This window comes from Crocodylus porosus, unplaced genomic scaffold (genome assembly GCF_001723895.1).
Source record: "Crocodylus porosus isolate Cpor-Errol unplaced genomic scaffold, CroPor_comp1, whole genome shotgun sequence".
Classification (NCBI taxonomy): Eukaryota; Metazoa; Chordata; order Crocodylia; family Crocodylidae; genus Crocodylus; species Crocodylus porosus.
The window spans coordinates 7,804,694-7,830,558 of record NW_017728928.1 but is presented as its reverse complement, the minus strand read 5'-3'; the positions used below and the strand labels follow the sequence as shown (position 1 = coordinate 7,830,558).

Below are 25,865 nucleotides of genomic sequence, written 5' to 3'. Positions count from 1 at the left end.
GGGCAGAATGTTTCAGCAGTTGTAAATGAAACATTCCACATTCCTTTCCTAGGAGAAACTCTCCTGGGAGTGATTTTAACCCTGGTTCTTGCCAGGTTATTTTTCTCCTGAAGTGGCTTGTTTTTACTTTGGAAGAAAGAGCCTGAACATTTGTACACTTGTGATTTCTCCTGGGAGATCAGCAACTCTCCCAGGAGAAACTGAACATCTGTAGAAGGCCATTGGCAAGAGGTATGTTAGTAAACCTAACTCATAATAGTTGAAGACGTCTCAGAAGGAAACAAATCTGGAAAAATCCTCACTTGATTAAAAATTGCTGGAAGGGTTCATATATTCATAGTATTTAGAGCTTGTTTCGGAATCAAGAGCTGAAAGGGCATTTTATGTTTATGATGTAAGATGTTGATCATCACCCTGTGTTAGGGCGTCACTGTTGATATACCCATGCTCATAATTGTAAATAGCTGACACAACAGGAGAAGATGCACAGAAAAAAACTAATTATAATGCTAAAAGTCTCGTTATAGGAGGAAAAAGCACATCTTAAGCTCACACACCTACATCCTGCCTCCTATTCTAGTCTACAGAGAAGGGTTATTCTGGTAGTTCAACCTTTTAACAACATAAATGTATTAATACTCACTTTTCTGTTGATTTTAGCAGCGTAAATTGGCAAAAAATGTAGTCAGTAGAGTTATATTGGCTGAAGGGAAAGAATTAGACAAGATGTGAAGGCCAAAAGAAAAAGGAAATAACATTCCAGCAGAAAGATTATCCATTTCCCTGAGCAATACAAAATTAGTCTTTTCTTCAGGCCTTTTTAGTAGTTATATTTTGAATGAACTGTCTTCTCAGAGGTGGAAGACGGGCCTGTATGGATTAATAATAAAAAATGATCAATATTACTTGCAACGGCCTGAAAGAAAAGATAGTCAGTCACTAGTTTTAACAGTGCTACAATCACTGAATGCAACAACTGTCAAACATGTATTGTTGAAGTATCGAAGCTATAATTGGAACAATGTATCTTGTATCTTTTCATTGAGAATCTATTAGTATGTTTGATATCCTAGTTCATAATTAACTGTCATAAATGAAAAAATCCAGATTTGGGAGTAAGTACTGAGCAGAGCAGTTTGACAGTTTGGTGTAATAGGAAAGTATTTGATAGCAGTGTGCAGAGTTGACTGCATTCTTACTCACTCCGTTTCAATTTATAATATTTTTCCTTTTACGCCAGGGTCCTTTACATTGTAAGTGGGTTTTACACGAGGATATGACAGATATAGTTGTGATCAAGCATAACCAGTAAAAAGACATCATTACAGCTCTCTCTTTCTTAAATCTTTACAAGAAATAGGTTATGCAGTTCCAGATTAGAAGGGCCTGATCCTACACCTTTTTTGTGCATGTGATTTGGCCCATTGGTATAAGTAAGCATAATCACAGAAGTAAGGGCCGTGGGTTCAATGAGAGTTAGCAAGTTTCTACTACTTTGAACTGATTTCTGGAATATTTAGCATGGCTTGCCACTACTCTGATTTTCATTTCACTCATAGGAGTTGCTAGCCCCCAAAATCCTGAACTACGTTACGTTTGGCTGTTCAGACCTTATGTGTGTCTCAGCCGTGACACGCAGGTTAGTAGCATTTCAGACACTAGCAGCTGTCTCTAGAATTAGCAGTGTTTCTCCTTCCTGGTGCACCCACAATAGTAATCTGTATATCCTCCTTGACTTTAGGCAGAGCTATCAAAATAGTCTACCACGTACATATCTTATTGTCAATGGAGGGAAATAATAATTGACCTTGTTTATGTGAACTGGATACGCTCTCTAATTCATTGAAGGTCATGTAATTAATCATAGTGAGACTTTTATAGAAAGCATATAACCCTACAAAAAGTAAACAAAATGAAATATCGTACCTTATTACTGCCAATGTTTTCAATTAAAACTAGGTCATAGAAGGATGTTGCATTGCTAATATTCCCGTAAGGAAACATATTAACTACTTCCTTAAATTATTTCTAACCAGATGTGTGTTGCTTGGTTGATTATTTTCAGTTTAAAGTTTCAGAAATGTATATTACTCTGAAAAAGGAGAGCAATCTTGTCATGCCTTTCTTCCTAGCTAGATCAGCTTTTTTTTCTAGAACACAGCAGGTTAATAAATCAAGAAAACATTTATTCTGTGATTTAAGATGGCAATAGGTAGATGTTTCAGAAAGAATAGGAATTCAGAGCTATTAAATCCAAGGTGTCTAATTCTGGAAAGTTTGTCTGGGCAAATAAAAGATTAAGTTGCCAGTAACAGAATGCAACAAAGCCAATGTCTTGTAATGGAGATTTCAATTATTGTTTCACTGCCATGCAGACAAGTCTTTCAAAGAGTTACAGTGATAGCTGAGTAAATCTGGCTTTTACTTCTAATTCATTTCTTCTACTTCCCTTCTTTCTTGCAAAATACACCTTTCAGCTTCCTAGCAAAGAAGGTACTTGTTTAATGAAGAAATCATGAAAAGAACTGCTAGCTTGGCAGTAATTTCAGCCCTTTGCAGTAATATCCATCGCACTTCATAAAACACATGGCAGGTACTTCAGATGGTTTCATTTGTTAACTCTGAGAGGGAAGTCCCGTAAGTACCGTAAAGGGTTTCCAGACACTTGGGGTTCTCCCTTTCGTTGGCCCTGATACAAAACTCATTGAAGTCAGTAGAAAGATTCCTGTTGACCTCAGCGAGCCGGCCAAACTCCTGACGGCAAACTGTAGTCTGGAATGCTAGCTTTACAGACACGGGTATTTGTACTGCACAGGCATAGTTTCTTCCTTCACGAGGCCAAAGTTTGATCAAAGTGGTAGTGATCTTCAAAGTCTTTTACAAAGTTGAGCATCGTTTAGGGATTTTTCCTGCTTGTTGATTGAAATCATGCAAAGGCTAAGGGGAACAAATACTCTCAAAGCTGTTAAACCTACTAGCAGTCCGTTAGAGAAAGAAGTGATGTTTTATGTGTAGTGAATCCGGTGGAAGACACTATTAGTAACAATTGTATCAGAGGTTATTTTCATTAAGTATGCCACCTAATTCTAATCCTAAATCTCTGCTATATTTTTATTTATAGAAAGACATTAGTTTGAGCCATAATTAAAGTTGAAGCCAGTCTTCTTTTATAAGCTTCAGTTTTTTCATGAAAGCCCACACCTTTGTTAAATTGAAGGCAGTGTACCTGTAACGTTTTAGTTATCAACTTGTGCCAAAATTTGATATTTTCTGGGAAATGTAAAACAGATTGGGTGAGAAATTTCAGAGTTGTTGGGGCTTCAGAAGTATGCAAAAGTAATTGAATTACTTGGGCTTATAATGCTTTACTGTTACGCTATAATATTGTAAAGTGTTTCTCTGCTGAATTTACTGATATATGTGAACATTTATATTTTAGCCCAGTGTTAAGGAAAATCATAATGTTGTTCCAAGAGACTGAAAAGGCACTTTTATTTTTGAGCTAAATTTAGGAAACGCTGCGCATGTTTTCCGCGTAAACCCATTTTTGACTGATATTTGGTTGGAGATGGAGGGTAAGAAATCATAGCGATTTACAACATAATTTCCAATCAAGAACATCCAAATGGCTGCCCATTTTCATTATTTACCTATATTTGGGAGTGTGTGAGAATGCAAATCACACACACACATTTGTTGTGAATGCAAATCCAGGATAGACGGATTAACTTCCAAGTGGCCCTAAACATTTCAAGAATTTTTGGAGAGACCTGGGAATTACAGTGAGAACAGGCATTACAATAAATGTTTCCATTCTCTTTTACCTGTCTGCTGGGACAACATTTTGAAAAATGCTAAATAAGTGTCTCTGGTCAGGTTATGTTGCTTGTGAATCCTTAACTCCAAGATGCAGAAACCATTTCATCTACCATCTATGGACAGGAGTGCTTGAAATGTCATGTGAAGAAGGCTGTGTGATAAGATTTTAAAATTTCCCAGAAAGGCCAGGAGTCCTGGAATTACAGTAGATTAAATGAAGGCGCAAAATAATCACAGCAAGCTCATTGAATTTATTAAGGCATTTTTATTGCTGTACAGCCATGATATGTTGCATGTTTAATAGCTGTATCTAATTTGCAGTTATGGTCTAAATCCAGCTACCAATAACTTGATTTTCAGCTAGCTTCATTTGACAAACGAAGATTTTTCTCTCTCTCTCTTGGGGGAGGGGAAAGTTGGGAAGGATCGAATCAGTTTTCCTACCCATGTGAATGGATATGTTCTGTCATATTAAATTATTTCTATCATACTGCACAGGAAATCATGCGAGAAAGCTTTAGTTCTAAATGCAATTGAAGACAAACATCTGGCAGTGTCAAGTGTAATAGGTAGGATTCTGTTAGAAAGCTCTAGAGCCATCATACGGATCCATTTTGTGAACTGAAGGTTAAAAATAGCTCTGCAGAGAAGGATTTAAAGATTGAACTTCATCCTTCTGGGTTTGTTCTGATTTGGAGAGCATTACAGATAGACTCCATCTCTGCTGGCCTTGTGTACAAGATTGAAACATTAACGCTTTGCAAGCTTAAAAAAAAAAAAAAAAAGCAATAGGCAGCATGACTATTCAACAGTTCTCTGCAGTCCTCTGAGCCTGACATTCACAGATTGTTTCCCATGTGGTCCTCAACGCTGTTGCAAGGACTGCTCTGAAAAGGGGCACCGGTGTCAGCACCCACTCACAATGTACGAAAGCGAATGTTTATAGTCAACATTGCAGTGAGGAGCGAAATCTTTTTTTCCTCTCTCTTCAGCCAGGACTGCAGTACATAGTAGTTCATTAATAATATATTTTTAGAACTGGAGCAAGAATTTCCTAGATCGCTAAGCAGACAAATATGTAGGGTAGCTGAAAATCTGTATACTCAATACCTTTCCCTTTCTGATTAGCATTTCAGTAGTTCATTCAGCATAAGGGGAAGCCATGAACCATGCCCTGATCAAAACTGCTTTTGTGATGAAGGTTTTTGATTTACTGCTGAAAATGCAAAGTGCAAGTCTAGGGTAAAGGCTATTTCTTTCTGAAGCGCTGTTTCGAAACGATCTCAGCATTCTCGCACAAACTAGGAGGGAGTCCAGGAAGTGGGGATTATCCACACAAATGGCCATCTTCCTGCATGTATTGGCACATCCTGGCTAATGAAGAGGCTTGAAAAAAATCATTGTATCCACAACAGTCTCACACACATGCTGTCTCTTCTCTGAGTGGACTGAAAAAGCATAGCATAACTGTTCAGGTCAGACAGCTGCTGAAGGACAAGAGCTGCATAAAGATCATATGTCAGTTCTTTCAGGAAGCAGAGACCGTCTTTTTGTTCTTTGGTACACCTGGCACAGCAGGGTCCCACACAGTGTGATAACACTAATGATAATAATAATAATAATAAAGAGCTCATCTACAATCATCTTTTTGAATGATTGTTGGCCATTTTTGCATGCAGACAACTCTGGGGCCTTGTTCTGCCCAGCAGGATACAAGCGTCTCCCAAAGACATCAAGAAGACATACTCATATCCTGCAGAGGAGAAATGGGGCCTCAGTGAAATACTATAGCATTTGAAAGTAGTTTGCTGGCTGCAGTTGGGAGCCCCATATGGTGAAAATCATGTTCTAAGAATTTGAGAGAGCCTGATCCTCGCTTCCAATCCAAATAAACTTTCACAAAAAAAAAAATAATCAAAACCCAGCTAGACGTTGGCAGTGTCCAAGATCTAATTGACCCTGGAACGTGCTTATCTCTTCACGATATAGTGAACATTAAATATTTCAAAACCTGCACTACCATAATGCAACTCTCAAGTTTTTCTGACTGCTTATTTTACACTCTACCTGAAAGTATCTGCCCAAAATACAAACCTGCTATTGTTGATATAATCCTAGTATGTCATCAGTATCCCATGAAGTGTTATAGTCTGCTTCACCGTACAGCAGGAACCTTGCAAGTGCATCTTAAAATATTTTCTCGCTCCATGTGTCTTTAATCTGTTGTCACCCTGGAATATGACACATGGCAGTCAGGCTGCTGTTTACTACAAACTTTTCTCTAAACAAATGCCCTTCCTAAAAGGGCATACTCACCTAATATATGAGTGCAGCGTTCCCGCTGACCCAGGAGATTCTGCCTGTCCCCATGCATAGAAACATCCTATTGAGAGAACCCTACAGGCAAAAGTTGCACTGACCAAACATTGTTTGCATTTGCCTTGGGAGTCATTTTGTTGGCCTGTTGTGTTGTATACATGGTACCAAATCTACATTTTTGGCCAGATCATGAGAGGTGCTGAGTACCTCCTGCAAGTTCAAATGGAGCTGGTAGAATTTGTATTCACTCCTCATTAGTTCCTTTTCTCTTGATACTCAAGATACTACTGACAGTTCTGCACTCCAGGTCTCTGACATCTGACAAAACCATTAGCAACCAGGATACAGAAATCAATTATTTTTCAGTTTAATTCATGATCACTCATTAATGGTAACTTGCTGTTGCCACCCTCTACCATTAGGGATGCCCAGCATCCTATCCTATCCCTCTGCTATTTGTTACTGTCAGTACAAAGCCATAAGATAAGACAGTGATTCTTTCCAAGAAATACATTCAGGGCCAAAGTCTGCAATGCCCTTGCTTACTTGAGGGTAAATAGCAACCCAGAGAAATGGGGAAAATAGACTTCAAGGGTCTTGCACAGATTTGACATATTAGCTGATCTGCATATTGCATATCTACAGTCCTTGAAATAAAACACAAGTGGAAGACATATGAAAGTAGCAGAACCCAGTTAGAAAACTTGGCTTTTTAGAAGTGTTCATTGCAACCGGTAGGGGTCAGGCAGGAGCCAAGTGAAGGGTCATCTTTAGTATGTAAAGATGAGGCAGTAAATGAGGCCAAGAAGTCCTTGGTTAACATCTGTTTGTGCTAACTGTTAAAAGAAATGTGCGATAAGATTCAGTTATGGATGATCAACCTAATCAAGTCAAAAGTCACTAGGGACAAATTAGCAAAACTGGAAGCAGATCAAAATTATCAGGAGCTGCATCTCTGAAAACCAAGATTATCCTGATATTTTTTACTTTGCTTGTGAAATACAGGGGGCATCTATACATGTACTTTACTGCAGTCAACTAATTAGCTGCACAGTAAAGCATTACTGTCTACACATGCAGTGCTATTAGGCCAGAATAAACTATATAACTCCCCTGTAGGATAGTACTGCCCAACACAAATACTGTCCTATGGTGGAGTTATTTACTCTGGTGCAACACACATGTAAATGGTGACTGGGGCTGGCTAGGGCACGATGATGCTACAGTGCTGGGATTGCCTGCCAGCTAGCCCCTCACTGTAGCCCCCTTGTATCCCAGCTAGCCCCTCTATGTTGAGCCAGGGCAGAGCAGCTCCGGGCTGGCAAGCTGAGCCCCTGGGCCCCCTGCCAGCCAGGGCTGTGCTGCAGTCCTTGGCTCACATGTAAATGCGGCATCTAGGAGCAATAAACTCCAGCACAAACTGTGCCAAAGTTTGTTCGGGTGCACTAATTGCACGTGTAGATGAGTCTGCTGTGAGCTTTTCTTCTACCATGGTAGGAGGCTGGCGGGTAGAGGAAAGAGAAAAAGTCTGTTAATCTGGGCTGAGAAGAAGTATAAAAATCTCCTTTTGAATTGTTCAGAAATGCTTGTCCTCATAACAAGTCTATTAGTAATTTGTTTAAAGTGGACAGGATTTTTATTTTTACCTCTTTTTATCTCTTAGTACAGTGGTTCATGCAGTGATTTGTGGACATGTACTCCAAAAGAGAGTGGGAAAACTGGTTGGTCACCAAGGGCCTGATGGAAAGATTTCTGTGTACTTTGATGCACTTTGGATCAAATTTGTACTTCGGGCAACTTGTCCTTGATTCCACCTGTGACACTGCATAAAGATAGCTTAATTCTTTCAGGTCTTTCCTAATGTTACCTTTCAGTGTAAGCAAACATAGTGACCTTCCAGGTGTATTGCTCAAGACGTTGATTTGGTAGGAGTTTTGGCTTAGGCTTGAGATGGTTTCCCTTGTTTTTCTTTGGTTTGGTTGTGCTGCGTTTTTCATGTACTTGGCTAACTGAGTTCCTGTTGAATGATCATTTTAATGCTGCTGGGATTTTTGTTGTAGCATTAATTATGTGTCAGGGCATACAGAGCTTTCACAGCTATACTCACTCTCCTCACTTCCACAGCTATTTTACATCTCTATTCCAGATTCTGTCAAGCTGAATAATATCTGCTGGGCTGTAGAAAGTAAACCAAAGTCATTATCTATGTGTATATCAATTACTGATAGCGTGTAAATTTTAAGTAGTTCAGCAAGTACACTCCAAAGACAGCTTATACAGCAGCTGAAAGAACATACAGGTCATCTTCTTGGAGAAATGACTCCCGTAAGAATGACAGAGATGCACCTGAAAAGCCAAGTAGAATTTTGTTTCTTTGTCTTAGGCTCTATCTCAGTCACAGCTTGTTACTTAAAGATGTGATAAGCTTACAGCATACTCTACCTCAAAAATTAACCCAAGGAGAAAACAGATCTTTTGTGCCATAGGAATTTGTTTTCACACGTGTACCTTCTCTTTTCTGCTCTGTTCTGGTATCATTGGGTGGTTGAACTGATTCATTTATTAATGAGGTTGCTTTGCCTAGCCAACTGACCAAGCATAAGAAAGACTATATGCATTTAAAAGTCTTAATTTTTTCTCTGTTTTTTATTGTATATTATGTAGGTGTGGAGGTAGTGTTGGGTTGATATCCCTTGAAAGAAATCCTCCATTACTCTTCAGAACAAGTACAGCTACTTGGCTGTAATACAGGCTTCCCCCCTAGTATCTTATCCTTACCTTCCACCTAACTAACAAAAGTGGCCAAAGTGGTTTTTCACTCCTCCTCTTGCATTTGATTACGTTTCTGCTGAAGTCAGTAGCAAAACTGCCATTGAGTTCAGTTTTGGACTAGATACAATGAATGGGTTTAGGACTAGGTACCATGAATGTTCAGTCATTGGCCTTATGGTAAAACTGTCATCAGTGTCAACTAGAGACATATGCGGGGGCTATTCTTATTATAACCTATTAAGTACATATTAATAAATAGCAATGCACATATGCAATATTAAATGAATGTGTATCGCAAAGTGACATTTGGATTTGTGACTAATATTGAATTATGACAGCTATACTGCTGTAGGTTCTCAAGCTTGTTGTGCATGTTTTTTCTACTTTCTTTTCCATGTAGACTTCCCTCAAGAAACAGTATATCACTGACCAGTAGACTTTTCTAGCTCTCTTGGAAGGCAGATTTCTTGTTCTTATCTGGGTGAAGTATGCTTTGATGTGATGATAGCTAAGCAAGGAATGCAAAAGTAACGTATGAGGGAAATGACTCTATATGCAGTCTTAACACCTCCCAGTTACATGCACCATATACTCTGCACTGTAATACCGTATGTTGCTCCAAGCCCAGGTTTAAAGAGACCTTGAAAAATTCCATCAGTTTAGTGGCATCCCGTAATTCAGTGAGTTGAGGGATGTTGTAATAGTTGACTGAAGGTGCATGTAAAGGAGTCTTACAATCTTATTAAATCACGCCTTAATTAACTTCAGGCAATGACTTATTTCCCCCAAATCAAGGAACGCTGAGTGCATATATCAGAGCTAATTTTGATTTGAATAATATGCACGCATCAGCAACCCGGATGATAAGTGCCCATTTCCTTGACAACTGTACTTGGCTTCTAACTTGTGTTAGCAGTTCTTTGCACTGCTGAACTGCAAACCCAGAACTATAGCAAGTTGAGGATGCTATTGTGGTGGTGTCAAGGTCCAGAAAAGTGCATTTCCAAACATGTATATGTAGGCATTAGTTGAGATAACAGAGCAAGGAGATAATGTAAAAACATTAATTTTTAGGTGCTTGATTTTATGCTACAGTAAAACTGAAAAAATTCATAGAATCATAGAAAATTAGGGTTAGAAGGAACCTCAGGAAGTCATATAATGCAACTCCCTGCACAAAGCAGCCAAGGCTTTGTTTAGCCAAGTCTTAAAAATCTTCAAGGAAATTTCACAGCCTCTCCATGAAACCTGGTCTAGTGCTTTATTACCCCCTCATGAGAGAGTTTTTCCTAATATGGCTGGGATGATAAATTGGACCCTTTAAGACAGTCAGGACAAGGGGAACAAGGTGGGTTTGCTGGTAGTAAGGGGGAAAATGAAAGAAGGATTGATGTTTGCAATACTTTAGCTTTAAAAAAGATCATCAAAGAAATAAAAGAAAGACTGGATGCAGAGAGGGGGACCATCTGAAACATGGTGGGGAAGAAGAGGTGCTAGTGCTGAAGTGGAGATAAATGCTCAGCGATCGTAAAAGCTGGCAGTTCTCACAATTGAAGTCAGTCTAGGCAAATTGGGAGAGATTAAGATGAAGGTGTTTTAATCTTGTTGGACAGTTGGTCTAGAACAGGGGTGTCAGAGACGCAGCCCCTTGGCCAGACCTAGCCTGCAAAGCCCTAGGATCCAGCTCATGGGTGTTGGACTGACCCTACATGCTGCATGTGGAGCCTATCCAGTGCGTGCTGTACATGACACCAATGCTGGACTGGCCCTGCGTGCTGGCTCCAGGGCTGGATTGGGCCTACGGACTGTCCCTGAGTGCCAAAGCCAGTCTGGTACAGGTGCTTCGTGCCCACCCAGCACGCCATGTGGGGCACAAGCTTCAGACTGGGGCTGGCGCCTGCTGCATGCAGTGTCTTGGGCCAAAGCTTGTTTGCAGCACAGAGAGCCAGTCTGGGGCTCACACTGCACTGCACCAACCCGGCCCGGCCTCATGCACTGGCTCCAGGGCTGGTCCAAATTGGTCCTACAGACCAACCCCATGCATCAGAGTTGGCTCTTGGAGCCAGTCCAGTGCAAGTGCCCCATGCTGGCTCCATACACGTGCTCCGGATTGGTGCTGGCATGCACTGCATGCAACGTGCACAACTGGCCCAAGGTGCACGCTGCCTAAGCTGTCTGCTCTGGGCTGACCCTGTGGGCTTGCTCCACTTTGTAGGGCGGATCTATGGTCTCCAGATCGGCTCCATGCCCCTCATTCAGCCAGCAGGACTGGATAAATTGAACACCCCAGTCTAAAATAAAAACTAATGTCTGAGCAATTGCTGAGTTCCTAAAAACTGTTCTTCACTGAAGTGAAACAGCTCCATTCACCCTTTTCTCTCAAACAGCACATATGAGCCTGTGGTCTCCTACCTATTCTAATTATTTTGATGAGGATCATTTTTCTCACACCTGGAAATATAGCCATAAATGTAATTCCCAATTAGAAGCTTGTGCCAGCTTGTGAATAATAGCACCATTTTACAGTGGAATTAGAAATCACAAAACTGTCATTCAGCCTGCATTAAAGAAACCTGGCTCTTTCTAAAATAATCTGTAAATTAATTCTTGATAAGAACCAAAATGTGGACAAATTGGATGAAATCTTATTAATGGCAGGATATTGGATATATTGAATTACTAACTGCATAAATTGACTTTAATTAAAGGATTTTAGCAGGTCAGCTGGAATTTTAATATCAAATTGTAAATGTTCCTGTAGAAGATATTATAGCCGTTGTATTGATAGGGCATTACGTTTTCAAAATGGGTCTCTTTGGGTCATGTAAATGAAGTTATATGCAATGATTTTGCCAGAAATGCAGGTTATGTCCCAGGTCTGTTCTCCCATTCTCTAGAAAGGAGCAAACCACTGAAAGTAAATTGCATCTTAAAATAGAGTCCTTTTAAATTTCAAGACAAATTCTGATTTGAAGTTGTGCCACTTGAAATCTGGAGTAACTTCAGTGTGGTCAAGTTATTCCAAATTTATGCCAGTGTTCCTGAGAGCATAATTTGTCTCGATTTATATTTTTGTAAACTTATGAAAGTACAGAGTAAGTGCAACCTTTCACCTCTGATTCATTTCCAAGTTGTTCGTTGCATGCAAGATAGCAAAGGTGTTCTAAGACATATGGGTAAAGACAGTTAATGAAATAATAATAAGTTTACATTTTGCACTAGAATCCTTAAACTTTATATCTTTTCCTACTCATTTGCATAGATAATTGGCAGCTTGTTAACAGCTTGTTAGATGCATTGAAAATCAGGTCACAATAACAAAGCCAGAAGGGAACAGCTTCTTCTTCTATGTAGATAGAAAAACAAAACAAATTGAAATTACAAGTCAAACTACTGTAGCATTGAGAACAGTTTCTATAGTCCTCGGGACAAATCCAAGCATGTTCTGTGTAGATGTATAAGGAGATGATATGAAAACTACCAGCTTGTTTTTGCATGGCTGATTGTTGAACCAAGTCATCAGTTAAATATTTATAAGAAGTTGAGTGCTCAGTCTGCTAACTCTGACACACAGCCTCGAGATCTGGGCTGAGTCCTAGCGCTTGGATATGCTCTGCGTTTCTGGGTAGCTTGAGCAAGCACAGGTATGGATGGGTCAGGCTACACCTTGATGTTTAAAGGTGTTAGCAAATAAAAACCTAGGATTCTGGACTTGCCCAGGGATTGACAAGACACCTTGTTCGATGGGTGATAGAAAGGCTTTATTTACTACAAGTATTTAAAATCAAGTCAAGTGAGCCCAAACCAAATCAAAGTCCAATAATTAGCTATAAGGTGGTGATTTCTCACCAAACAGGAGACGAAGAGACGGTCTGTTTCTCTTCAACTTCTCGAGTAAATCGGGCGCGTCAGCAACTGGTGTCAGAGAGATTTCTCGCTCTTGAAGCGCGCATGCTGTTTTCTGTTGTACTGCCTTTTTATACCCTTAGTTTAGCATCTTTAAAGCATTCTTTTAGTTGTGTAAATCAAGAGAAAGTCCTGAGCAGTAATTGACAGGAAAAACCTGCTCATTACTGGTTAGCAGAAATTTCTAATTTGAATGAGTTACCTTCTTCAGTAACAAGAGGTGATCCAGTTTGGAACATATCAAGAAACTTATTAGCAGCCAGGAAAAACATACTAAATCAGGAGGAGACATCTATCACATATGGAGAATGTCTTTTCCTGTACATGAACATGAGTTAGTCGCAAAAGAAATATTTACCATACTAATTAATCAAGGATAGACATTTCATGTGGTTACACACCAGACAACTAAGAGTCTGCCTGAAATCTCATCCTGAATATAGCAAGATAAGCTGGAAGAGATGCTTCATTATTCCTTCTCAGATGGCCTAGCCATGAACTCGCATCCTCTTCCATTATGCAATTAGCTGCAGTATTCGGTATTTTAACTTTTGCGAGTAGGCCGGAGCTTAGCATGAGTTTCAGAGTCATCAACAAGGTAAAACTTGACCTCATCTCTCTGCCATCTTGCCTGCAACTGTGAATGCTCTACTACTCTGCTGCCCTTAGTACAGTTCCACCTCTCCTAACGTTGGTGAGAAGAAGTGAATAGGGCGTATTTGGACATTTTCACCACAGTCTCATTGATCTATTAAGAACGCTCATGTGTCCTCTTTTTTCCTTAAGCCCATGAAGCCATGTTAATTTAAACCAACTGAGGATCTTGACCACAATGCTCTAATCTACAAAAAAGCTACAGTTCAAGGTTTAAAACTTTCGTGCAAAATAGAAAAAGTGTTTTGCAGAACTGGCCAGAAATTGCCATTTCTGTTCTGGCAATCCTCTGACATATCTGGTTCTGTATTTGATCCAAATCGGAGTGAGAAAAGCTTCAATTGGGTTTTTTGTTTTGGTGTTGTTGGGTTGTTTGGGTTTGTTTGTGGGGGGGGAGGCTTATATTGAATTGAAATTTCAAAGAACGTAGGAACTTGTAAATGTTTCGTTTCAATGACATTTAATACTTTCATCCTGATAATGTCAAAAAATACACCTAAGATATCTAATGTGTTTAGATAAAATGTATATAAATGTACTGCAGAATTAAAATGTATGCAGTATCGAAGCTGAGGGGGTAGTCAGAAATGAGGCAGTTTTTCCGTATCTAAACACATTTTGACATTACTGAAAGAAAATGGGACAGCCTTAACAATTTGCTTTCACGCTCCTCTATGTTTTTTTTAATTAGTAAGTTCCTACAAAATATTCCAACATTATTTTCTGACAACGAACTCTTCAACCCAAAATATTTGAACCAGTGTTGGGGGGTTCCCCCCTCACTTAGCTTTTATTTTTCTAAATCTAAACTGAAAATGTTCTTCTGTTTCACCTTTTAAGGCTCCAAGGTTTTGCAGGGTTCTCACCTGTTAAAAGGTATTGGTTCCAATATCATAGTATCTGAGTGCCTCAAATGTATCGTAACAACAGTTTATCCTGTTTTATAAATGAGGTAACTTAGCCATAAAGAAGTGCAGTGACTTAATGAAAAGTCCCAAAGTAAGTCTAAAAAAACCTGGATACTGAAGAGAGATCTCCCGAGTCTGAGTGCAGTGCCTCCTTTACAAATACTCCATTGTAATCAGCTTGAGAGAGATTTGTCTGAGTAGATGGAAGATGTATTAATAAGAAACTCTGATCCGACCTTTCAACAATTATGATAGCAGCCAAACTGATTACAATGTACTTAGTCATATTCTGCACTCTCAGGAACAAATAGGCAGGTTTCTTAGTGGCTTAGAGATTGTTTATTTAAACTAGCTTGTTCCTATTTTATCAGTCCTGTCTACTTTACATTTCTGCAGTGTATTTTCATTGACAAAAAGATGTCAGTGGATGACTCTAAGGCAGTGTCATGCAGCACCTTACACTGTCTCATCCTCTTAAAGTCTTCATTATGAAGAAGGATGACTAATGAGGGACTGCAAGCCTGAAAATAGGGGCAGGCAGCATAGGTTCTGTTCAAGTTTGTCCAAAAGTTTTATTGCACTTTGTTTTTCTACATTATTTTTCATTATTCCTTGGATCACAAATGCTGTCCTGGGATGGAAGAATATGCTTGGTCTGAGTTAGGTTAATAATCATCACATACTTATTGTCTACATGCTTAAATAGCAGATTGGACATACAGCATCTTCTTTGTTGAAAAAGCTCCTGTGTGTGCCAAGAAGCCTTTCTTTTTAATTTTCTATGATGCCACCTGGATTTAAAGACAGAGGATGCCATGATCTATCCCTAGAATCAGGAGGTCTCAGGAAGCTGTGGACAGTTCTGCCCAGTTTCTTCCAACCATAAATATGGGGTCTAGTGATGTATAAACGAGTGGGAGGTGCCAAACAAATTCACAAAGTGGTTTTCTTTTGGTTTTGCTTGCATTTGATCTTGGGGAGTGAAGGGAGGGAGCTGTTTGTTTTGTTGGGGGGGTTGGTTTTTATATCTGTCTGGCAAGTTTCAAAGCACAGCGTAAAACATGTTTGTTTGGCCAGGCTGTGGATTGATTTTTAAAGCAAAAAATTGGAAGGAGTGTGGTGTTGCTTGATGTCGAGGGAGATTGTAATTGATTGCTCTTATAAATGTAGATCATGCAGGTGTCTTCGAAATGGGGACCAGGAAACCTTGCATGTCAATGTAATCTAGTGGCAATTACTGCAGATACAAAGTTTCCCAGCTTGAGTGCTGTGGTACAGGCAGACCCACCTGGAGGGCATCCATGTGGACAGTACATCTCAAGAACTTTAGTCATGGATTAGTATCGTCTCTTTGCTGTAGGTGTTTCCGCAGCATGGAGGAATCGGGGTTCACATATTTGATTTGACGTCTGAGGTTCCAAATATAAAAACTCCTATGTGCACACAAATAGGGAAGCCAGATAAAAAGCCCAAGATAGGTATACACAAAATCTTTTTATATTTCATAGATTTCATAGACATTAGGGCTGGAAGGGACCTCATGAGATCATCAGGTCCAAGACACAGGAAGTCAGCTGGGGTCAGATGACCCCAGCAAGAAAGGCATCCAAGCGTTTCTTAAAAAGTAGCCAAAGTAGGTGCTTGCATCACTTCTGGGCGAGTCTATTCCAGAATCTGGAGACTCAGACAGTAAAGAAGTTTTTCCTTATGTCCAATCTAAAATGGTCTTCCAGCAGTTTGGGACCATTAGAGCTTGTCTTCCCTCGGGATGCCTGGATGTTCTCCCCATAAAGTTAATTATGTATTTAATTGCAGTAGGGTGCTTCAGTGCTAGAATCTTTGTCTACCACACAGGAGACCTGGGTTTGATTCCCAGACACTTAGATGACTACAGCCATGGAAGCACCAAACATCTGGACTTAGTATGGTCTTTGGATTCTGTCTCAGTGGCCAGCCTCCACTCCTCCAAAAACTTCCTGCCCAGGCATATGCATCAAAGGTCTGGGTGGCCATCATGCATACACCGTGATCCAGGAGGATCAATGATTGCCAAATGTAAACTTATCTAATTGTACAGTAATTGATAAGTAGTGTATTCACTGTTCCTGTTGTTTTACAGTAAGGAAAAAAAATCAGTGTTTAAATGTTCTTTAATGTGACCTAGATTTCAAACCTCTGTATTGTCATCTCTAGAAAGCTGATTTATTCTTTCTCCATTCACCTACCTTTAATGATAAATGATGAGTAAGCTGTTGAGCAGGTACCGTCTGTGCTGACTTTTTAATCAAAACATTTTAAGAATGAAAAACAAGTATACGACATTATTATACCTTAAAATGCAGATGAGCCAATATGCAGATGAGCCTTGTTAGTTTCCTCTCCAATATTTCTTGTGCAAGACTTTATTAAAAAGCTGACTTCTAAAAACTTAGGGCCAAATCCTGAGGTCTTTATTCCATTTTTCTATGCATCCTTTCTGTGACAAAATTCACCTGACTTTGTGCAACTTCCCATGAACGTCATGCCTAGTCTCAATAGCTATGGAGACAGAAGTTCATGTTCCTTAGACTAAGTCATTGCTTCCTCCATGCCCATATTCATTTATATTGCAGTATTTCTAGGGATTTTTTGTGCTAAGTGCTATGTGTAATAAAGTAGAAAAGTCCCTACCTCAAAGTGCTTTTAAAGTCTGAATAATCAGGACACACCTAAGGTAGGAGAAGGGAACATTATTATAATGCTATAGATGAGAAGTTGAAGCACAGAGATAAGTCACACAGGCAGTTTGCACCAGAGACAGGACCTGAATCCAGAATCTCCTTGTGTACAAAATCACTCTTCCCTTCACCTTATCCTGCCAATGTGGTTCAACCACCAGTAGAAGTGGAAAAGTAGATATCTGTCTGTAACTACACTGCAGTCCACTTACGTAGACCTATGCAAGCTAGATTTCAACTGGCTAACTCAGACATTGAAACAGTCATGACAACACAGAACTCACAATCCAAAAAGCCACCCAAGAAGCTGGGTAGATATGTGGGCCCTGGTTGCTATGACTGTGCTGCAGTCAGATCTTTGCAAGGAAACTGTGCTTATTTTGAATAAAAAGAGTCCCTTCCATCATCCCTTTTTAAGTAGATAAGATTTAAGAAGCTAGAAACTAGCCAGTCAGTGAGATATGATGCACGGGTATAATAGTGTAGATACCAGGGAGCATAAAGAAGATTGAAGGAGAACCTAATAGGACATCTGTGTGTTTTTAAGAGGGGTTTGCGGAAGGAAAATGGTTATACCTGAGATACAATTTAAGTGCCACAGAAGTCTTAAGCCAGCTTTCTTTATAGGATTGACTTCTACCTAGCAATGTAAAACATACGTGTTTTAAGTGGATGTTATTTATAGGTTATTTTCTTGCATCCTTAACTGTTCTGAGAACTGAATTTGGGCCTTTTTCACTTGGATAATCACATAGGAATCATAGGAAGGTAGGGCTGGAAGGGACCTCACAAGGTCATCTAGTCCAGCCTCCTGCTCAAATCCAAGCCTTTCCTGACTAGACCATCTCAGCCAAGTGTCTGTCTAACCCGCTGTTGAAACCTTCCAAAGATAGAGACTTTACAGTTTCCTCAAGTAGCCTGTTCCAGTATTTGACCACCCTCATAGTCAAAAAGTTCCTCCTAACCTCCAACCGAAATTATTCCTGCTGATGTTTGAGGCCATTGCTCCTAGTCCTGTCCCCTACAGCCATCATCAATGTAATTTTTAGTCAGGTATTTGAAGACTTATCAAGCCCCCCCGTCAATCTTGGATTTTTCCATACTAAAGAACTCCCATTCTTTCAGCCCGTCAGTATGTTATGTTTCCAAGGCCCCTAATCATTTCTAATGTTTTGTGCTGGAATTTTTCCAATTTCTCCACATCCTTCTTGAAGTGTGATGCCCCAAATTGGACACAGTGCTCCAGCTGAGGCCTCACTAGTGTTGAATAGAGCTTCCCTTGATTAGCAAGTGGCACTCCTGTTAATACAAACAGTGCATTGAACCAACAAGAACACGCTCTTGGCTCATATTCAGTTTATGGTCTCCTGTAATGCCCACGTTCTTCTCTGCAATACTACAGCCTTGCCTGTCATTCCCCAGTCTGTATCCCTGCATGCAGTTATCCTATCCCAAGTGCAGGACTTTGCACTTGTCCTTGCTGAATATTATCTGGTGAGTGTGGACCATTTTTCCAGTCTAGGTCATTCTGGATCCTAGCCCTACCCTCTGAAGAGTCTGCAACTCCACCCAATTTGGTGTTGTTTGCCAGTTGGCTAGGCATACTCTCAAACCGTCATCCAAATAATTAATGAAGATATTAAACAATACCCGGCCCAGTCCCTTGGGAAGCCCCACTTGATATCTCTGCCAGCCAGACATTGAGCCAATAATGATTACTTACCAAGCATGATGATGCAACCAGTTATGTACCCGCTTTACAGTACCTTCATCTTGTCTGTATTTCCATAGCGTGTTAATGAGAAAATCATGAGAAATAGTGTCAAAAGCCTTGCTCAGGTCAAGGTAGGTCATATCCACTGATGTCCCCCCACATCCACAGAGCTTGTCGCCTTATCATAGAAGGAAATCAGGTTGGTCAGGAATAACTTGCTGTTTGTGAATCCATGCTGGTTGTTGCTGATCGCCTTGTTCTCCTCTAGGTGCTTCACAGTAGATTCCTTGAGAACCTGCTCCATGATCTTTCCAGGTATTGAGGTCAGGCTAACTAATCTGCAAGTCCCTGGATCCTCCTCCTTCCCTTTCTTAAAGATGGGCATTAATCATCTGGGACTTCACCTGACCTCCAGAAGTCCTCAAAGAGGGATAGCCAATGGCTCTGAAATTTCCTCAGCTAATTCCTTCACCCAGTTCCATATATTCTGATTTAGGAATAGCTTATCCTGGGCTCTAGACAGGTGTTGATGTATTTTTTAAAACAGGGTGATCTAAAAAGCATGTCTGTTGGTGTATCTCCATTAGGATACATTCGGAGATTAAATTAACTCCAGTAGGAAGAGGTCTGTATCTTCAGTGTAGGTGGCTCCTCTGCACTGAATTTAATTTCACCCTCAGTGCATGAAAGTCAGATATTACTTAGCGAGAAAAACATATCATTTAATACTATTACTTTTAGAATTTCAGTCAGGTTTGCTCAGTTCTAATTTTAGACACAGTCATTTTGATTTGTGACCAATAAATGCTACGCTTTCTAATTAAACTTATATTTAACAGTCACATGCTTCAATGAGCAATGTGAAATGACAGTGATGGAAGTGGGTGGGTAGCACAATAGATGGTGACAGGAGAAGCTCATCCGCTAAAGAAAGGAGACAGATGAATTCCAAGATGCAGATAGCAATCAAGAGAGCAAGAGAACAGGGGAATTTAAAAGGGTAGAAAAAGATTTAGGGTTTTTTCCTCCATAGTGAGGTATTCCAGAATAGCTGTTGCTGATTAACTGTTACTGTTTAATTGCTTGTGTGTATGTTCATCTTCCAGAATACTTGCAATCTGTGAATAAGAGTATCTCATTCTGATTTAGTTCAATTACATTTGGAAGTGGATTATGCTACTTCAGAATAAGGCACCTTTATTCTGGAATACAAGTGTCCGCACAGGACACTTAACAAAGAACTAGTTGGCTTTAAATTTGCATTTTGCCATACTCTGAATCAACTTCCCTATGTGACTGCCCGAGAGATTTTAGAAGCCAAAATTGAGACGCAGCGTATGTGTACACTGCATGCACTATGCAACCTAAATACTTCACAGGGTTAGGTTACCCCCTTGCAAAAATGAGAGCTTGCAAATTAGCTGGGGGTATGCCCAGCCACGTGAAGCAAGTGAATGGGACCACTGAAGTGCTCTGTCAGTTCGCTGCATTTTTATTTCAAAAGGCAGTGCTTTTCCAGTCAGTGGCCCAGGACCACTAAAGCGCTCCATTTGATCAGAGAAGAAATGCCCTTTGAAGTTATAGCTGTAGTGACTATCCAAGTGGCTCACCTTGAACCTGGCAAGTAATACCTTAATATATGAATGCAATGTAGTCCAGAAAGGGAACAGCTCTATTTGGTGACAAAGACCATACAGTACTTTATTTCTCTTTCCTTTAAAATATAACCAGGAAGTTTTATAGCAGTGTTACTTTTAAGTGTGACCTGCAAGGTTTGTTGACTTCAGCAATTTGTGTATAATTGGTTGTACATGTTTGATTGCCATTGGTGAGGCAAGAGAAGGTGTTTTATTGTTCATGTTCGATACAGCATGCTTATTTCTTACTTTTATCACTAGCCTCCTGCTTAGCTGAAAATGAGTCTCAGCTAGACCTTTCTCTTCTGATTTTAATAACTTGCCAGAGCAATGGAGATGGCTCAGATCTTACAGTATGAAAATATGAAAAGCTTTTATTTGAAAAGAACACATTGTTCTGTTGTTTGGAGGGGGAAACTGTATATCCTCTTCCACTAATTTTTCAGAAATGTTTTTTAAAATGTCACATACTCACCTTTTTGTATGGGACAGGAGGAGGAAAGTACCATTTCAAGAGGAGTATCTTTACCCTTCTTTGAGACTGAGAAATCCAAACTTGGATGGATGGATGGGTGCAACTCCCATTAACTTCTGAAGAACTTTTGTAGCCATGCTAACATAGACAAAGGTGGTTCAAAATGTTGATATCTTCATTTTGCAAGTTAGAAGAACCTAAGGCAGCTATAATGGTATCTGATAAAAAGTTCCATCGTGCACCTTAATCCCCGATCAGTCAAATGCCACTCAATAAATCACCTGATAGGATGATTGCTGTTAATAGCCCTATAACTGCTATTTTTAAGATTAGTTTCAGGCCAATAATAGAATAAAGGGGATGTCCTTATTCGACATTTTCAAAAGCTTTCAGAGATGATCGCTAAGTCAGGTTTTCTGACAAATTTAACTTGTTGCCTAAAATTATTTAGTAACATTTGGATATTGGTATTTGGTGCACAATAGTTCCTTTGTTGGCTCACTGGATGCAAACGAGACTGTTTTCTAACACAGAGGAGTCAAATTAACAGGAACTGGGAAAACACACAAACATGTTTCACCTGCTTTCCCTGAATGTAAGAGGGACCGAAAAAAAAAAAGATTTTGGCTGAATTGCAGTAACATAATTATTTTGAGGGGGAAAGTAAGCCAATATGCCAGCCACTCTGTAAATTAGCATGAGCTTCTGTTGGTTTGACTTCTCTAATGTCACTACTTGTAAAACACGGAGGCCATCTCTCTCTTTTACTAAACCTGCAACAACAAGAGAAGATCCAGTTCCGAGAAGGGAATTTGATATGCAGCAGGAAAGAATGGAATGTCCCTTTAGCTAGAGCGTTATTCATCAGGTGAAAATGCATATTTGTGTGGGGGAGACAGTGGAATGGGACAGCACGCGGATGCTAACCTAAAGCATGCATTCCTTTCTGAACACCATTTGTCTCAACCTGCTTTTTTCATGCAATTTGTGAGCACACAGTAGGCGTCATCCACAGCCTCAAAAGTAAAAGGCCATTTTCTCAGGTATGCTCAAGCTCTTTTTGGCACACCTCATATTAAGTATCTCTCTACTGACTTTTTCAAGATATGCTAATGCGTACAGCCTCTTAGAGGGGCTCTACTGCCAATTTTGTGTAACACAAGTTATCTCACTAACTCGTGCCTGACTTTTCCCCATAACTTACTAAAACTCTTGGCTTCCAGACCAGGAGGTTTAGACTCAGCAAATGGGATCCTCAAGTCCCCATCCTATCTCCACATTGCCAGGTGGTACTACAGGGAAATGACCAGGCCTTGAGGATCTTTTCAAAAGGATTTGATTTTCTGAGAAACTTTCATCATAAATAGGCCATGGTGAGAAGGGGTAAGAGCTGGATTAGTGGACGTCATTTATTCCTGATATCATTTGTCAGAAGACAAAGAAGGAAATAACTGTTCAGTGCACTGCAACAAATCTGTTATCCCAATAATATGCTGTTGAATTTATTTCGGCATTTTATCTGTAGGAATCACCTCTTTTTTTCAGTCATTTATTTTAACCATCAACCAGCATGGAGAAAAAAGTTAGGGTGATACTGAACTAAATTGCACCATTATTCTTTTTAAAAAAAAATATAATCATAAAATTAAGGCAATCAGAGAAGATGTGAATATAGGCATCCTTAATCCTTGTATGGCTCAGAGAATTTTTTTTCACTTTGAATATGAATGCACGTACAGCTTGGCTTTATAATTCTAGACAGACCTTATACTCCATTTTAGGTGATTTAATGATACAGCCAGGAGCTTGATTAACCATGATGGGAAACTAAATGTAGGCAAGCTCCCGTGTCACTATGGATTATAAAGCTGTGAGTTGTTGTGAAAGGATCTGTATGCTTCACATAGGAGATTAGGTTGCTATGTTCTTCCTTGAAGGTACTGATACCAGTAGCAGTGATGATAATTGGGCTGTATAAAGAAATGAAGTGTCATTCACTTTGTGAAAAGCTGAAGGCAATGCTAAATGTTTGTAAGCAAAATAAATGAATAGTTTCAACAAAACTGGGGCAAATTTAATCTGATGAGAACAATTAAAAGGTCAGAATGTTCTTGTAGAGTGGTTACGCACATCACCTGCCCTACTCTGCTAAATGTACAGCCCACGATTCATGCTATTGTTAGGACTTTTGAGAGGGGATCATTGCATCTGTTCAAAGTGGAACTGTTAATCAGCCCAGGCTATGGAGCGTTTTATAATGCCAATATGTACTTTTTTAAAGCTACTAAGCATGCTTATAGTGCAGTGACCAAAACATCTGTGAATAAAGAAGGGACTACAAATATCTCAACATTTTTTTTATGTAATTAAATATAAAACAATAGGGCAAGGCTGTACAGCCCTGAAAGATTCTGGACTCTTGGACTTTCACCTGGGGAGGAAGGAAGTGAGGGTTTTGCTTACCCATTTGTTTTTGCTCCCAAGAAGTCCCTGTTATATGAAGTTCACTCGACAAGGCACTCAACATTCTTGTGCTCCACAGTTGTACCCAGTGATATTCTCACCAATCCAAGACGGTCTGAATCAATTCAGAGGGTTTTTTTAGTCGCCTGATTCGATTCGGATACAGTGATTAGACCTCCAAATCGGGCCGAATCTTCTCCAAATTGAATCCGTGGCCAAAGCTGCACACACCCCTAATATAGAGTTAAAAATGGTGCGTTGCAAAGGGACATAGAAGAACCTGGATAGATCAGATAAAGATGTAGGATTCCAAATCGTAATACAGATCAGTCCATTTAGCCATATTAGTGAGGAAAAGGTCAGAAAACAAAAAGTAATGTACAATGGAAAATAAATGTTATGCAAGAGAGACCACAGCTCAGATGAATTAAGTTAGGCATCTTTGGGAGTAGCAGAAGTGGGTGAGATGTTAAAAAAACTCCACATTTACACAGCTGTGTGCTTAACATGAACCTATCCCTGCAAGCGTATCACTGAATACATTGGTATCCCACAGGACTGCCCAGACTTCCTGTAGGTACCTAAGATCATTTTTTATCTAAGGAACAGCTCTATTTATTAGTACCAAAGCTCTAATCTACACCTGACTTAACCACTTACATGCTTAAACACAAGAATGTGCTTAAGCTTTTAGTACAGCTAGACTCTGCCTGCTTTTCTCGTATTGACCAAATATATCAGAAAATATGAAATAATAGTATATTTGGGGGGGTAGCTCAGCAGTTTTTAGCCCATGAAGACAAATCTGTGCCAGTTTTGCCAGAGCAAAAATTGAGTAAGAATGTACATGTTTTGGTGCTAGGTAAGTTTGATCAGGAGCACAGCTGCATCTCTCTTTGAAACCAGTAACTACTTGTTTTTTTCATTAATGTCTTACTAAAATAATGGCATCACTTCACTATTTACAGACTGTGATGACTGCCCAGTAAAATGAGGAAATTCAATCAAGACTTGAATAAATCAGGCAGAATTTTCTTTTAAAATTAGCACTGCTGCACAGAACTGCCAATTCAGTGTTGTACAGCTGGGACTATCTGTGCATTTCAGGAGTTGGCTGTATTGCACAGAGGCAGTCTGCACTGGGTGGTAGTCCATGAAAGCTCTCAGCCCCTTCCCAGAAAATGTAAAAGCCTTATTTCCCTGAACGACATGCTGTCACGACCATGCTTTCTGCATTTTCTATTCTAGAGGACAGTACAAGATGTGGGATAGGATAAGCAGCATGCGGTCTGTATTCACACTGATTGATGATCTAGTCTGGTGTCTGGCTTTCCATTTATTGCAATCTACAGGGACCCAGGCATCAGTGCAGAAAACATTGTCCTTCCCCCACATACCCAAGCAAAAGCCCTAGCTCATGAAGTACTGAATAGATTCAATCAAATCTAAGGCTTTCAAGTCCTGTTTTCCTTCATATCATCTCATCCCTGCCCCTTATTTTAGAGCCATGGTAATCACTGCGGTCTCTTGCACTGAAGGCAAGCAGTCACCAGGGAGACTGCCTTGCTTCTCTGTAATCAGCTGCAACAGGGTATTAGAGTACTTCGAATGTTGCTTTTCCAAGTATTTCCCTTGTATTAGTTAATTAAGTACTCAGGATACAACATCGGGGTTCATTTTAGCAAAGTTGTACATAAACTAGTGTTATACAACATTGGCAGTTTGCAATGAATTCTGGCTAAGTTTAAGCCAGTCTGGTATGTCCTATATCCAAAGACTATACTGCTTTAGAAACAGGTGCATGCAGTTTTATGCTAGCTCTTATTTAAATATTCTTATGACACTGGTTTGTATCTAAGTTTGGAAACATCACCTATTTGTGACGTTCAGTCAGCACAATTTGTGTTTTCTTTTGCACAGAAGCTACTTTTGAAATAAGATTGGGGGGGGGTTTCTTTTCTTTTGAAAGAAGCAGTTTGCAGATGCCCACCACCTACATCTATTACTTAACCCAGTTCTGTAAATAAATGTAGCCCTTCACAAAACTGGTAGGAAACAAAAGACGTCTACGAGTGAATGAGTTTAACATTAGGCAGGCCACATCTTACACATTTCAGATCACACACCTGATTATTACTGAGCACCTTCAGCTCCTATTAACTCCAATTGGAAGTTTCCCCTCCAGGAGCAAACCTTTCTACAAGCAAGGCTTCAGTTGCAGCAGATCAGTGTATGAATGATTCCTCAAAAAAGTAGTCATGAAGGAAGTGAAAGGGCTACTCAAGGACAGCAGAAGCAAGAGAGCAAGGCTTAGGAGGTAGCCTAAGGAGTAGTGTGAAAAAGAAGTGCAAACAGTGGTAACAAAGGATGAAGGAGGAGGGAATAAGGAGACAAATATGAAATATAGGAAATAAAATTAAAGACATTGGTGTTTTGATGTGTTGTGTGGAGGAGTTTTAAATTGACGCAGTAGAAGTCAGG

At 39.8% G+C, this 25,865-nt stretch overlaps 1 protein-coding gene across 4 annotated transcripts in view; it reads left to right on the top strand.

Moving 5' to 3' along the window:
- Positions 1–25,865, top strand: part of STXBP4 (syntaxin binding protein 4) — a 123,979-nt gene that overhangs the window by 74,012 nt on the left and 24,102 nt on the right. The gene's annotated exons all lie outside the window — the stretch shown is intronic.